This window comes from Passer domesticus, chromosome 5, assembly GCF_036417665.1.
Source record: "Passer domesticus isolate bPasDom1 chromosome 5, bPasDom1.hap1, whole genome shotgun sequence".
NCBI classification, from domain to species: domain Eukaryota; kingdom Metazoa; phylum Chordata; class Aves; order Passeriformes; family Passeridae; genus Passer; species Passer domesticus.
Window position 1 is genome coordinate 70,784,601 of NC_087478.1, and position 15,842 is coordinate 70,800,442.

General features: G+C 36.9%; 2 long non-coding RNA genes across 5 annotated transcripts in view; one reads left to right on the plus strand and one right to left on the minus strand.

The window, feature by feature from the left end:
• Nucleotides 1-808: 808 nt before the first annotated feature.
• Nucleotides 809-10,416, minus strand: LOC135300911 (uncharacterized). Of its 2 annotated transcripts, XR_010362657.1 has the most exons (6): nucleotides 10,276-10,416; nucleotides 9,191-9,273; nucleotides 8,655-8,772; nucleotides 3,671-3,785; nucleotides 3,514-3,604; nucleotides 809-1,917 (listed from the first exon to the last, which is right to left on the minus strand). It is a non-coding gene; the product is annotated as an uncharacterized LOC135300911 (long non-coding RNA). The 2 variants fall into 2 exon arrangements; XR_010362656.1 differs by lacking the exon at nucleotides 3,671-3,785.
• Nucleotides 7,961-15,842, plus strand: part of LOC135300912 (uncharacterized) — a 69,239-nt gene continuing 61,357 nt past the window's right edge. For 2 of the 3 annotated variants that reach the window (XR_010362661.1, XR_010362659.1), the window contains exons 1-2: nucleotides 7,961-8,087; nucleotides 12,874-12,973. This is a non-coding gene — a long non-coding RNA (uncharacterized LOC135300912). Of the gene's footprint in view, nucleotides 8,088-12,873; nucleotides 12,974-14,703; nucleotides 15,327-15,842 lie in introns of those variants that run through there. The other variant, XR_010362660.1, reaches the window with a different exon arrangement.

Sequence of the window (15,842 nt, forward strand, 5' to 3'; positions counted from 1 at the left end):
GAAAGGAAAGAAAGATAAGTAGAAGCCTGTGCTGTTTAATCTCATTGCTTCAAGTCAGTCATCAGTGTGTGACTTTCAAAGCCTTCTTCTCATGAAACAGATATTCTCTCCTCTTTTAATTCTAGAGGGAAAATCTGAGTTTTGCCCACTCAGTGAATTCATAATATGATAAACAAATATTTAGAATCTCTGGATATTTTATGCTGATCCTTCTCTTCCTAAGGACAAAATAAGCAGGATTAAACTATCTCTAAATATGAAATCCCTGGGGGAAGTGTTTACACTAAGAAGTGAACGTGAAAACTGACTAGCAAGATTAAAACACATGGAATCCTTTAAGAAATGGATTGCAGAAATAATTATTAATGAAAATAGTTGATTGAGGTTTTATACCTGCCAGCCTGGCACATTTTCCCTTGTCCCTGGAGGAGATTTAAGCAGAAATGAAGAGAGAATCAGTCTTTACCCAGCCATGAGGAGGTAAGCCACCACTTGAAACAAAGGTGAAGAGCAAACCGACTTGGTTTCTTACCTGGTGTTGCTAAGGCACACATTTGCCTTTTTCAGCACTTTCTACAAGTAATTTCTCTCCTTCTCAAACACAAACCTCTGCAAGACATAGTGTCTGGATTTGTATCCAATATAAATAAACATTTAAAAAACATTTTAAACTGTGGAAGGGAGGAGAAGGACTAAGAAGGGCTTATTGCTGAGTGCCATTAACTTGCTTTAATCAGCCACAAACTGTGGATTTTAGACTTCCAGTTCAAACACAATGCTGTTTAAAATTATCTTACTTTGTTTCTTTACCACTGTTGGTACAATTATATGGCGTCATTGCAATTTCCAGCTTTCCATACCTATAATACACTGAGATTCATGTAAATTCACATGCACACACACACAAAAAATAGGTTACACATAGTCTCTGATTCACACATAAACTAAGCTAAAATGAGTGCTTAGGTAAAGAAGGGCCACGAGGAGTGAAATTTAAGAGTAAATGAAGGCAGCAAAGTGGGTGCAATGTTAAACTGAAGCTGAGCTCAAGGTGATAGCCTGGAATTTTGCTGAGTTTGGAAAGCAAGAATGGAGAGTTCAAATATAAGGCAGTAAGTCACCAAACTCCTTGAGGCACTTTAAATAAGAATTTTTGCAATGGAAATGAAAATAGTAATGCCCCTTCTCACGTGGGTTTTGAAGATTTGACTTCTACAAAAGCTTTCCCATAGAGATGTTGCTCTGGTGAGTTCAAAATAAAAATAAACGTGCTGACAGTCTTACTGTCAGTTCTGATTTTTTTTTCAGGTCACCTGATTTTCCTTTTTTTTTCTTTTATTTTTTTATCAAATATTCTTGGTTTAGTAGTGTGACTTGTCCAAACAGCATACTCACAGCTGTAGCTCCCAATAAAATTGTTCACATTAGGCTTGAGCCAAAAGAAAAAATAATCTGTGAAGCCCTGTGCCCACTTTGAGTAATTGCACATTTGCCTTGCAAATCTGATTAGAATTTGAAGTATGACAGATTAGGATTCAAATTTCATCTTTTCCTGGCTCTCAGTATCTGAAATGAGTGTCTCTGCTCTTCAAGAATCCACAGAGAGTCAAAATGGAGCAGCTCTTGTTCTGCTGCAGTGTCACCAACAGATGGTCTATCAAATATTTACACTTCTAAACCAATTAAAGCTACCACCAAGTGCTTTTCTTGCTAAAGCACTCTTTATAAAATATTATTGAGCCATCTCTAAAAGCCAAGCACATAATTAAACCCTTTGCATTGGTGCAATATGCCTGTTCAGTCCTTTGGTCCTCCTTTAAGGTGTGATATACATCCCATCAGCCACATGGAAGATTCAAGGGCTCCCAGCACATATGGTTTGCTATTTAATCTTCCATAACCAAGACAAGTGTCCTCCTGGAAAAAAGGAAAATACATTATCATTAAATCACAGTTTTATAAGCATGTTGTTAAATAGTTTAACAGTCTGTCTGTCACAAAGGAATAATCATGTATGGATATGAAACTCTGAGGAATAGTTTCTATCCAAATATTGAAGGAAGAAGTGAAGGGGAATAATTTTACTTGTTTCCATTTGCAAGATTTCTGAGATCATCATATGGTAGGACTGAAGAGCAGCAATTAAAAATGCTTCAAGTGGTAAAAGAAATTGTTTTACTTTTAAAGTAAAACAAATGCAGCCATAAATCTGTAGTGCTAGTATTACATTCTTACATACAGTTTTCCCCCAGCCTGAGAATGCTACGGTTTAATGACTGATTTTTTAAAACCTGCCAATAATATAATATGATGTCACTATGTTTCCATACAGTTTATTTCAAAGCTATGCAAAGACTAAATTGGACTCATGAATGTGTTTGATGTAGGTCTGGCCAAGATCAGGATGGTCTGGAAATATTTTGGACAAATTTAAGCTAACAATCCGTCAATCACATCTGTCCACTGGAGAGTGAGAAATTATATTTTCCTCAGATCTATCACCTGTGCATTCACAAACCTGCATATGCCATGAGTATGAATAAGTTTTCTAAAGACTATTTTAACTGGTAGGTGGTACCAATACCTGTTTTCTCTTCATTATTACCTTTTATTATGCACAACCACACTGTTGTCTTCCCTTGGATTTCTGCTTGTTATTTTGGTTTCCTCCTCAGCCTTGCCTGCCAGTTCACTTACCTTTACCTTATAGAAACATAGGTTTCAGTTTGGGAAAAAAGGATTGCATGGATTTGATAGTGACATATTTAAGGAGATCTTGGAAGTTAACACAGGGTTGAGTCTGACCACTGAGAATAGCACAGGGAAAGAAGTAGGCAGAAAAAGCCTGTTTGTCCTCTGCATCCTAGGAAGTCAAATAGATCACACCCAATTCGCACACCAATTGAAGTATGACTTTCCCACAAGGTTTTTGACAGCTTTACAAAACATTTATTACAGATTAGAAAGATTAATACCCCTACTTTAGCAATTATACATCATATATATCCATTTCTGCAGGAGCTGATCCTGCTAAGACCCATATTTTCTGTTTTAAAAAGGATTTTAAACATTCTGAAGAAGCATTGTCTACTCTATTTCAAGTGTTTTCTGTGTCATCCTGATTTATCTCAATTGCCAAAAGCAACATCAATTTTAGCCCAAATTAGACTTTGTTTTTTTCCACTCTTTTAATTAACTTGGTCATCTTAGCTATTTCTTTCAGGAGCTAAGACTATGCCCAGAATTCTTTGAAGTGCCACTTCTAATTATACAAGAAACACATTTTTTTGCCTTTGGGTCAAAATTTGGGGCAAAGGACGTGCCTTCTTTCTCCATTTCAGAAGGGGGATATGTCAGTTCAGGGGTTCACTTGCCTTGGGTATCCATTCTCTTCACCAGCTGTGAAAGCATTGCTGCATTGCTCACAGCCTTGTTTATTTTTAGAAGGATATTGATGGCTTGAAAGCTCTTTGGGGGGAAATATATATCCATGAAGCAGCATTAAATACCCACCATATCTTCTCTCAAACTTTGCAAGGCTGTCGTAGATTTTGGCACCTACACAGATTGTTCAGGTGTATAGACAGCTGTGGCTCTGCCAGTCCTTGGGAAAAAAGGTGGAAAATATATTATTGATAATATAAGAATATATTATTGATAATATGAGAACCTTTAATTGCTGTTGAAATTCCTCCCTATCAGTCAATGCACCATGAGTGATTCACATTGACCAGAGAATACCATTACCAGACATCTGAGCTGGACTTTTTGGATTATTCTGCAACCTAAAATGAAACCCAGAACAACACAACACCCCACATCATAGTGGGTCTGGCAAAAAGACCATATGCTTTTTTTGATCTGATGACATGAATTTCACTAACTTTCTCCTCCACCAGGATCCTTTGTCCTTTAAATTGCAAAATCTTGTTTTAAAGACAAAATAGGTACATGGTGTTTAAGAAGAAAAACAAAAATGTTGTTTTCTGGTTGTTTTTTTTATAGCAGTGAGAAGGAACAAGAGTTTTAGAAAGGGTTTTGGTTCTGATGTCCATTTTAACTTAGTCACAGAGTTGATAAAAACAAGAAAAAAAACCCCCAAAATTACTGGCAAATATTTTCTGTAATTTATCCACTTATTTGCTGGTTTTTCCTTAAACTAAATTTATGAAAAGACATTTTGAAGAAAGCATCACAAATATTTCTGTCTTGTGGCTGTGTCTTAGTCACTCATATCTCTGTTCAATTCCAGCAGCAGTAGCATCCCTGCCAAAAAGTTTATCCCCTTCCTTACCACAGTCTCTCCTCAGCTCAGCCAGCCCCTTTTAGCTGGCTGAATTAAAAACAAAATCACTAAAGTATTTCTCAAATATCTGAAGAACATCAGGACTGTTCTCACCTTGGTTTCTGATCAGATAATTTTATTTCTGTTTAGGAGTCTGTAAGATACATGATAATTCTGACACTGGATGGATCTGCCACTGCTACCTTCAAAATCTTTGTCAGTCAAGCAGCTAAGGTGTCTAAAAATAGAGCTTCTCATGTATAAATCAACAAAAAGACAATAATAGAAAAAGAATAACTGTTTATAGGTGTGGGGGGCATAAATTAGGGAAAAGATGTTGAAGTAACTTCAATATTTTTAATCATAGGGATGTGATACCAACCCAGACACTGAATTGCCATGGAGAAGGAGCTCTCCTAGGCACTGATTTGGAACATGGAAATCATATGCTTTCCTTCCACTAACACTTTCAAGAACAGCATGACAAAATCACTGCCTGGAACATCCTTTTCTTTCCAGTCTTTCAGCTCAGCTGACTTCTAATTTTCACAAGCAGAAGTCTCACAAGCAGCAGCCAGAGCTGTAAGTAATGCAGACCCAGAAACACACACTGCTCATTTCTGGGAACATTCCTTCCGTTGGCAGCAACGCTTCTGTCTCTTACCCTAGACAGCAAGAAAAGAAAATATCTTTCTCATATAGAGGCATAAGTCAGGTCATACCCCTGCCTATCCCATTGAGTATTTGTTGCTGGTACATATATTTCAATTTTACAGCAAGGATGCTCTTATTGAAGGTTAACCAATGCCACGTATGAAGAAAAAAATTAAAAGTATGTAAAGAAAATTGAAAAGAATTTATAAAAGAAAAAAAAAGAATTTGACTGATGTTGCGATATCAGGTTTTAAATTCCACAGGATTTTACTTATTTAAGAAAAAAGCTACAGCCAAAGCAAAGACATTGGAAAGCCAAGAGGCCAGAAAGTAATATAGACCATCTCATAATAACAATGATGATAAACTTAGAATACTACATGGAAATACAAAGTTTTATAGGAAATGACCATGTGCTCAGGTGTTTTCTGTCTCTTTCTACTATTCTTTGACATACCAAAGTTATGTGTAAAAAAACCCAAAAGGTTTGTTGGCTGATTTTTTTTAAATAAGTGATATTTTAAATAAATAATTTAAATCCAATTTTAATGAGGGAAACTGAGATTTTATCGTAAAATATGTTGTCACATTTTAGACCACTCCTTATGCTGTTACAAATGCGCATTTCCCCAGCATGAATAGCAGTTGAACAATCTACATCAAAATGTAGAACCAGAGTTTAGTGGTCCTCAGACCTGGGATTGGAAGGATTTTTTTTTTTTTTGAGACTTGAGATTTCTGTGATTTTGGTTGAGCATTCTGTAGCTATTCCTCATAATTGTTGGGACAGCAAGACCCTTTCCTACTCTTTTTTATCCTATTTTCACTTTCTTCTTCTCTTTCTTCTAAATGAAATTGTTTAGCTGGGAGTTTAACTAATACATCTCTTCATAATCAGGGTCATTTATAAGACAAGGTGGAAATAAGGTTCAGGACTGATTTCCAGCAGAGAGCTTTTTTGCTGTGGTATGGTTTCTCCTGTTGAGTAATGACTCCTTGGAAAAATGTTTGGCAGAGACAGCCTGCATCACATCCCTGAAATTACTGGGATGGAGAAGAAACAGATGCTGTGTTACAAACAGGCATCCACTTTTGTACAACGATGAAGTAGAACCAGTGTTTCACTAATATTATCATCTGATAAACCACATTTTAGGAATCAGAAGGAGCATAAGATCCTTCATGCAGATCATAATTAAGTAAATCTGCTGAACTTTAATATCCCTATTCCTTAATCAGCATGTCATTATACTGTTGACAGATAAGGATTTGAATGCCCAAATTTGCTGCAAATGGCAGAATTGCCACAGATGGCAATCGGCATTTTCATTTCTTTGGTGTTTTGAGACTTTCTTGCCTGAGGATTGCATTATGGACACATTTGATGCATTTCTTCTATTGTTTTTTAGTTGAAAGAAAATTGGACTATTAACAGCATGAGAAAGGAGGGTCATTAGATGAGTTGAAATTATTAAGGAACATATTTCTCCTAAGTGAATCATACTTTGAATTATGAAACAGCTAGTTCAAAAAGACTAGTGACTTATCTCTTCCATTTAACTCTATATTTTTATTGTCCCAGGAATACAATGCTCTTGGATAATCAGTACAGGTCATTTAACATACTTGAACAGATGACAATAAAATTTAACATGTGCCTGAGCAGTCTGTCCAGATTTTCTTTTCCCTTTCCATAAGATAAGTTTGATTTACCTATGAAAAATACTTTCCAAATGTCAGAACAGATTTTAAGTGCCACATAGTTTCAGCTGCCTCACAATGCCGGGTGAAAAGATGGTAAGACTCCCTTTCACTGGTTCAGGTGAGAGCCAGGAAGCAGCAGACTCATTAGCTGGGTGTTTAATAGGTCTCCAATGGAAGATGTTCCCTTAATGTAACCTCACTTAAACCTCAACTTTCAGAGGTTTCCTGACCAGGCTGGGCTGTGAGAGAAGCCCCAGAGGCTTTGGAAGCTCAGATCTCTCTGAGGAGCACAGGATCACTGGCTAGAATTGAACCCCCAAGGACTGATGTGCCTCAAGCCAGGAAATGGCACTTTCTGAGTTTGAATTATCAATTAGGGATGATTAATATTGCAATTAAACCAAAAATATATTTTTTTATGTAACAAGCAGAAGCAGAAGGGATATGATAGTGGTTAGCATAAATTATTGTAGATAACCAAACATGCAGGCACTGTGTTTCTGGAAAAGACTCCAGAATACGATAAACTCCCTTCCTTTGTTCTGAAAAAGCATCAAGTACATCTGAGCCGCAGCTGACAAATTTGTCTTAATATGTTCTGTAAACGATAAGAGATTCAACATTTCTACTTCACTTCTTGCAGAACTTTATTTACCTTGGGTATTTTCTCAGTAGCTAGTCTGATTACTATTTGTTGCAAATTCAACTGAATTTTTTCTAGTCCTGTGCCCAGTAAACAACAGATATCTGTCTTCTCTCTAACTACCTTGTATGTATTGGAATGCTATTAGAGAATAAAATATTTTATGTATCAGAAGATGCATTTCATCTAATTGCTGAAAATATCTCATAATCTTGCGGCTGGAAAGAAAACTAATACTGATATTAGCATTATTTGACCACAGCCCTTCTTCAATGCCATTGCTTTCTTCATAAAAGAGAGGGAATGCTAAAAAGACCTGCTACTGCATTCACATCTATGTTTATTTTAATTTTTATTTATATGTATATACTTTCAACAAGGAACTCGCAAAAACAAGGAAACGTAAAAAGAGCTCTAAATACAACTGATACAATCTGTCAGATAAACTATCACCAGGGAACACTCTCTGAGATCTAAAAACTGAACATATTGGGAATTACAGACATGTGTGATTCTGTTAAAAAACAAACAAACAAAAACAGCTGAGAAAGCTCATATTCACATGTGATTTGGAGAAAACCAGAGTGCTCAGCATAGTTGGCAGCATCTCACTTGCTGGTTTACAGTGAGTACATTAAAAAATTCATGCTGCATTTATGCTGCTGGCTCTGTTCTGGCAATATGTTTCTAAGCTTCAGAGATCCACCAAAGAAAAATAATTTCCTCTTGTGGACAAAAGATGAACTCTTCTGTAAGGGTTTCCTGGCATCAAATTGCACAGAGGGTGCAATTTAAAGCAAGGTAAGTTATTTTTCTTAAATTAAATACAAGTCTACCCTGGGTTTTCATGAAATAGAAGAAAAACTTCAGACATCCAACCCAAGCATCTGTTTCCACCTCTTTTTTAGTAGGGGAGTTGTTATAGGCACAGTTTTGTTGTCTTGCTATTATTGTATCAGCTGAAATCATAACAGAAGAAGCTGTATGAAGAAACTGGCCATAAGCTAATGAATAATTAAGTTCCTAGCATGTAATAATTTTCCTGCTGATGTTCACAGAGGAAAATACTGATAAGAATAATTCAGCTTTACAGACCAGGAAATAAGCTGATTGCTCACAGAAGTAAAGGCACCTGGAGAATGGAAAATGCAGCTCTTATCTGAGAAGGCAGAGCAGGTGTAGTGAAAGACCTGGAAGCTGATCCTGCTGTAGCCAGCAGTTCCTGTGAGCAGCAAGCCTGTCCATCAGGGAACTGGGCTGAAATAAAGAGTGAGGTGGCCTGCTTTGGGTGTGTGAGGTGAATGGAAATGAAAACAAGGCATTCTCAGGGATATCTAAATAGGAAGCAGATTGACCAAGTATATTTACCTTTCCTTTGTTGCATATAGTTGCCTCAAGTGGCACTGAGTGAAGAACCATCCCTGGTGATAATCTCCTGCAAGTGCAGCAAGAATAATCCCCTCCAGTGCTGTTCTTTGTCACTATACTTTACAAAAGAGAATTAGGAAGGTTCTTTTTAACCTTTAAAAAAGTAATTTTGCTAACCTAAACAGCTTAGCATAGAATAGCATTATTTTTATATTTAATACCAAAATGAATGGTTTCTTACAACAACTTCGGGTTTCTTTAAAGAAGAAAATTACGTATGTTAAGGCTGATTTTTTTCTAAGAAGCATTTTCATTGTGGAAGTCTAGTAATTTTAAATACATGAAAAGTTTGCATTTTCTCAAAAGAAAAGGAAATATTGTTTTTTAGTTTAAGTAAAATGCTTTTTCTCCTTCTTATAATTTTTCTTTTTGTTAAAAAATCAAGCAGGGCATTTTCACTGTCTTGACTTGAACTACTTTTATAGATGTCAAGTCCTTGCATAGCCAATGAATTGAAAATTTTGTTCTTTTACTACCATATAAGTTTGAGTCAAAAAGTTGAAAGTTCAGTTTTCCAAGGTTACAGTGTGGAAGTCCTCTCCTCTAGACCACTGACAATCTGAAAAGACAAGAGAAATCTCCCAGTCCTGTTGGCAGCAATGGCAAGGAACAACTCAAATGTCCAAAATGTAAGGAATGAAACGGGACTCATTCTACCTCTTTCAGTTCAGAAGAAGAAGATGAGAAGAGAAACACCACAACAAGCATAAATGTAATCAAAAATGCAATGATCTTGCAGAAGTTTCACATATTTTTTTCCCAAGGTACAGTCTGACTTGCATCTGACCCTCTCTGTGGGCTGACTGAAAGTTTCAAGAATGATGAAGCTTGAAGGAATCTGAGAATTCAAAAGATTTTTTTCTAGCCAGATAATTTTACCACTTCCTGACAAATAAATATCAACAATCAGTCATATTTTAGTTCATTCAGGTATTAGCTGCTTGGTCAATGATGATTTGGTTATATAATTTTCAATAACGTATATACTGTGATAAATTTTTTCAATATATTTGAAAAGACTAGATACTTTTGGCAAGACTAGATAATGCTGTTTCACTTCAAAATCACTGGTAAATTTACTTGCTCTCTGATGTTGATGACAAAGGTATGGCCCTAAATACTAATGTAATTAACAAATTCACAGTAAAATTTTGCCACCAATCTGATTTCATATTTTTCTCTACACATATCTAGCAACCCCATTTTCTTCCCTGAGAACACAGGCTGTAGTTGTGATTAATTCTATTTTTTTCTGAAGAGTTTAGATTTTCTGAAGAGTTTAGAGGTTAGGAAGACGAAGTTCTCCCTTGGCTTTAATGGAAATGGTCTTGGAAAGATAATTCTGCACCACTGCCGTCACTCTCCCTTGAGTCTGGAGTGAAAGGAGATAATTGAGAACTTGGCCTAGGAAGTGTTAGCAGAAACTGAACAGGAATGAGTTTGGGAGGTGCTTTTTTTCCTTTCACAAAAAGAATGGCTGTCCTTTACAGACCCAAATCACCCAGTTTTACTAAAAAGATATAAAGATCCAGCTGCTCATTTGTCCTGTATAGCCACTTACACTAATGTCACTGTCACATTTTCTGAAAAATCTCTTTGTCCGGGATTCTTCCCTTGGGAAGCTGAGAAGCCCCAGAGAAAAATGAAAACAATATTATCTCATTCACTTCTCCTGCGTTTTGCTGCTGTGGAATGTGGTTTGGAGATTGTTTATCCAACAGGTGATTGTTTCATTGGTTGCATGTGAATTGTTTTAACTTATTGGCCAATTAGGGCCAGCTGTGTCAGACTCTGAGGAGAGAGTCACGAGTTTTTGAGTAGTATCCTTTTAGACTTCTGCATGTATCCTTTCTGTATAGTTTAGTATAACATTAGAATAGAATAGAATAGAATAGAATAGAATAGAATAGAATAGAATAGAATAGAATAGAATAGAATAGAATAGAATAGAATAGAATAATAAATTAGTTTTCTAAGAACATGGAGTCAGATTCCTTCCTTCCCTATTGACATTGGGGAACCCAGCAAATACAAGGCACTAGGACCAAACAAACTGGGGGTGGGTGGGGGCAAACTGCCTATTTTCAGATCCATTAATATTTATGCCTTTTTAATGCTCACTTTGTGTATTTGTGAGACTTTGTGCAAATGCAGCAGGACATGCCCAGTTGTGTCCCAGCTCTGCAAACACACAGGCTTTGCTGCAGCTTCAGCAGGCTGTAGTGTGCTTATCTAAAATCAAATATCTGTGTCACTGACTGCTGGCTCGGTGCCTTAGATAGCTAAAATAATGGATATTGTTTAACACCTGCCATTTTCACCAAGGGTGATTGTCCTTATAATTAAACAAGCACTCCACTATGAAAGCGCTTATTTCAAATACCTTTCAGGAATTTGTTTTGTCATCTTCTTCCATTTCTTTCACACTTGCCTTGCAAGCACTACTTTGGAGATTGTATAGAAAATAATTAGGAGGTCTTTATTCAAAAATATCAGTAAATAGACTTAAGAATGGTACTAAACAGAAATAAACACATTTTTTCAGAAGACTTGATATTTATAAAGATTCTGCTTTTCCGTTTTGCAAAGTTTTTAAAGAATAACCCTTTATTTTTTTAACGCAGTTTGTATTTTTTTTACTCAGTTAATAGCCTGGCCAACAACAGTCTCTGTAGAACACTAATTTGTTTTGCTTAAATGGTTTATAAACACCTGATTCCAACTTTAGAAACTAATTAGTGAGCTGGAGATTTTTCATTAAATGGGCCATTTTTTGATATCCAAAGCTGTGCTGAATCTAAATGTCAACATTTTTTCTAATTATGAAAAACACAAAGGGATGTCATGGGGTTAGGAAGCATATTGTGTCTTAAACTGAGATAAAATAACAGGCAGTGTATCATTCAGCCACATATTTTCTTGTTTAATAGTACCAGAAAAACTCATGATTAGTTCTATTTTCTGGAATAGAAGAGTTTAGGGATTAGGAACGGTAAAATCTCTTACTCGGGTTTAATGGAAATGGTCTTGCAAAGATAATCCTGACCCTATGCCATGGCTCTCCCTTGAGTTTGGAGTGAGGCAAGGTAATTGAAGTCAGGAGCCTTCTTTTCACCAGGCTCCTGGTATCCTGCAGGGCAGGATGTGACCTGGGACCCACCATGGCACTCATCCAAACCCAGGCTGGAGTGCTCACAACAGCAAATAACTTGAGACAGCCCACCCTGCTCCTGCCCTGGCTGTCTGAAAAGGGCCAGCAAAATGCTCTGATAGAGTCAAACTGCTCCTGTTCCTGCTGCTGCCATGCACTGCTCCTGCTCCTGCTGCTGCTCCTGCCAACCAGTGCCTGGACCTGCTCTGCCTTTATTTGCTCATGCCTGTATGGGACATTCCCCTCTCAAGCAGTACTTTTCAGTTTGTCCTTCAGACCTTTTTTTGTCACACATATCCATCATCAAGTTTAGTGATTGATTCAGATTGATTTTCCTTCATCTCAGAGTTAACTCCTTCAATGATCTTCTGACAGAATGGCTTATGAACAATATTTATTTAAAAAGAGAAGTGTAAGTGAAAAAAAACCTTGAAGATTTTTTTCTTTTTCTGTTAGGCCTGGCTAAAACAGCTGCAGGTGGGAAAAAAAAGAAAACAAGAAAACATCTAGGAGACAAACTGAGATGCTCTTCTATAACCCACAGTGTTTGCCTATTAAAAAAGTTCAGATTTTCTGATCTGAAAATTCTGATACAGGATCTACACAGATTGACTAAAGCTTGAATTTCAACTCATCAATGCTTTCACAGAAATACAGTTCATTGATAGTGGATCATCTGATGTTACTGACTCATTTTGTGGTGTAATTCAGAAAGTTGCTTCTTAATACAGGAGAGAAGTGGTTTTTATATAGCACTTCAGCTCTGTTCCACTGATAATTTGTTTCAGGGCCCATTAACTCCTATGGGAGCTTTTTCAATGATTTTTAAAACTGACATAATTCAAAAATGCTAACTTCAGCTTTGACAGCTTTTGAGGTTTTAGGAAAAATAGTTTGTTGATGAGGCAAAACCAATGATCTCTGATAAAATGAAACTACATCAAAAAGCCTACTTTCAGGTTTAAAATGTTAGTTCTAAGCTTTCCTGTTCTTTCTTTCTCTCAACAGAAATGACGAGAGATCCCAGAGCCTCAGCCATTGCCCTTAAACTTCATTAGAACTGATGAATCTCCACAAGTTTCTTCCACTTTGTCGAATATAATTCCAGGTAATTATTAAAATATTCTGAGTAGCTCAGCTTGATACATTCTGCAGTGCAGCACTTCAGAGTATCCATCATTCTCATGGGATTATCTTTAGCTTGTCAGTGCCCTTATCAGTCTCACCAAGTGAGAGACATTAGGAGAAGTGAAATGAAAGTCTCTACCTGAGCAAAGAGATTGTCAAAATGCAACTTGGTGTCCCTTCCATCAGTTCTCACTGAATAGAAATAAATATAAATAATGTGAATATTCTCAGGAATTTTTTTAAGCCATGGCTTCTAAAATCTGTCTGACGCACAGCCTTTCCTGTGACAAAAAGAATGCTTTTTCATTTGGGATCAAAGCAGCCAGATGAACTAGAAAGTTATTTCTTCATCTTCTTTATAGTCCAACCAGATGAAAGAGTGGAAGAATTAGAGATGCCAATATTAAGTAGCTGAAAGGCAGATTCTGTTTATCACCACTTGTGGCCATTGTCCAGTGAAGATTAAAAGCTTAAGAATCACCTTTCAGGAATAAAAAGAAGATATTTCCTAGCGATTCTTGTGTCTTTGAGAGAATGGGAGGTTTAACCATTTTTATACAATCCATTTCTGTCGAGGGGCACATGAGAAAGAGGATTGCAAAGACTTTGCAGACTCCAGCTCTTAGACTGGGGAGAATCTGTCCTGAGTTATGATTTACACTGTAGGAGTCCTGTAAGCCTGCCAGTAGGTCTATTTGGAAACATGCCTGATATATTACCTTATCAAAGCTTCTTGAGAGACGTCCAGCCCTGGCTCTGCCTCTGGACACCAAGGTGTTCAGGCTGAGGAAGGAAAAAACACCAGTTTCCTTTCGTTAAATATTTTTATAATTTTAATAAAAAATAACAATACCCAAGTCTGCACTAGGCAATAAGACAGACATACCAATGAGAGGAGGAGATGGCATTGAAGCATTGCCAGCAACACAGAGATCTCTATGTGCATACAGAGGGGAATAGAGCTAATTTGTTTTCTTTCCTGTCAGATTTACAGATGCACAACTCCAAAAAGAGCATTGTATGATAGAAAGTTTTGTCAGGGAACTGACAATGGAGTGCTCTATAAACCCTTCCAGTGTGTTGATAAGGGCATTGCTGTGAAGTGTTCCTTCACACCACAGACACCTTCATTGCAACAGTTGGCCCAATATTGCCAAGGAAAAATTGTTTATTCACTGCTAATTGAACATTAGCAGTGAATAAACATCTTCTGTGTTTACACCCACCTATCATTCCACAAGGACCACATGTTTACTTCTGAGACATGTATAAACTTAATTCACTGCTTCTTGTTTCAGGACGGGATGAGTGGTTGTTAAACACAAAATACAGCAGTAGCTGATAAGAAATGAAATTAAGAATTATATAACCAGCTGAAATTATCACCTCTGATTCTGAACATATTCTGCTACTGGGCAGTGTATGAAAGAAAGTGTCATTCACTCCATACAGAAATTTTAAATATGGAAGTGCTAGTTCAAGTTTTATTGTGAAGTTTTAACTCTGGTTTAGCCCTCTTAGGGACATATTTCCATCAGAAACATGAATTTCTAAATGGTGAAGCAAACCTCAAAGCAGGTTTATCTGTTTCATTGTTTTTCTTTATATAATCCCCCAGAATTATGTTGTAAAATGTAGGCACACATTTTATGATAATCTGTTAAAATAAGCACCATTCCATTATTCACTTGTTCCTCTGTTCGTGCACAGATTATTTCTTTGAGCAAACCAGCTCTTGAGGATCACACAGAATGACACATCTGCAAGTCTGGCCTTGGCTTTGTTTTATTAATCCCCTGACATCCCCGTGATATTTAAATAAATGATATTCTATATGCCTTATACCAAAATGTGCTTGTCTTCCCCAGAGCTGTGCTCAACCTCCACAGGTTGTGTTCAACCCTGACCATGCCCACTTGTGATGGAAGGCTCCACCCTGCTCCACTGTAAGGCAGTTTTGTGTGGAAAATATTGCAGGTCCTGGCTGCAGAGGGCAAATCCTTCCACAAGCTCACTTACAGTTTGCTGCAGCTTAGAGAGCAACTGAACCACTGCTGTTTTCTGCTGAACTGCCAAAGTTCATTGCAGAGTAAAGCTGAGCTGATCTATTACAAGTGGCTTGACCTGGGTGAACTAGGAATTCACTGCTAAATTAGCACTGATGCTTTTGAATATCTGTATCTCAAACATCCATTTTCAAATGTATGAACTTTTCTCAATATCCTGTGTATTGTGTGTCTTATTTTTCTGACCTATTTGAATGCACACCAAATTCAATTTGTAACCTTTCTAAAATTTTCTCTTACGTTAACAGTTTGGAGTTTTTTTCTCTGCTTAACAGCATATGTTATAGCTATTTCCTCAGCAGTCACAAGGGGCACAGTATTCTATGTGTCTTCATAATGGTAGGATTCTTAGTAAGAAAAATTCTCCAGTCAAAGGTTTAAACAAATATTTTACATGAGATATATGGGTTTCTCACACTGATCTTTCAAAGTTGTGTCTGTACTCATCGCAGTAATATATTTCAAGAAAACTAAAATCAAGCCAAACACATACTTCTTAAGCTTTACAGCATCTTATCTTCTGTGTGCTCTTTATTCCACTCAGAGGTATAAAGTGCAGCTTGCCTACAAAGAGCTTCCACCAGTGCCTGAGGTGTCCAAGTTCAGTGACACCAAATGAGCTGCTCTACATTTACACTTCTTTGGTCTTTGTATGGGCTATGAGATGAACACACCTCACCTCCTGTCTTGTGGCTTGTATCACAAGGATATGATGAACACAGCACTGTACCATTCCCAGAGTAGCTTTGTTGGCTTTTCTAAGCACTAAACACATCTCAATAA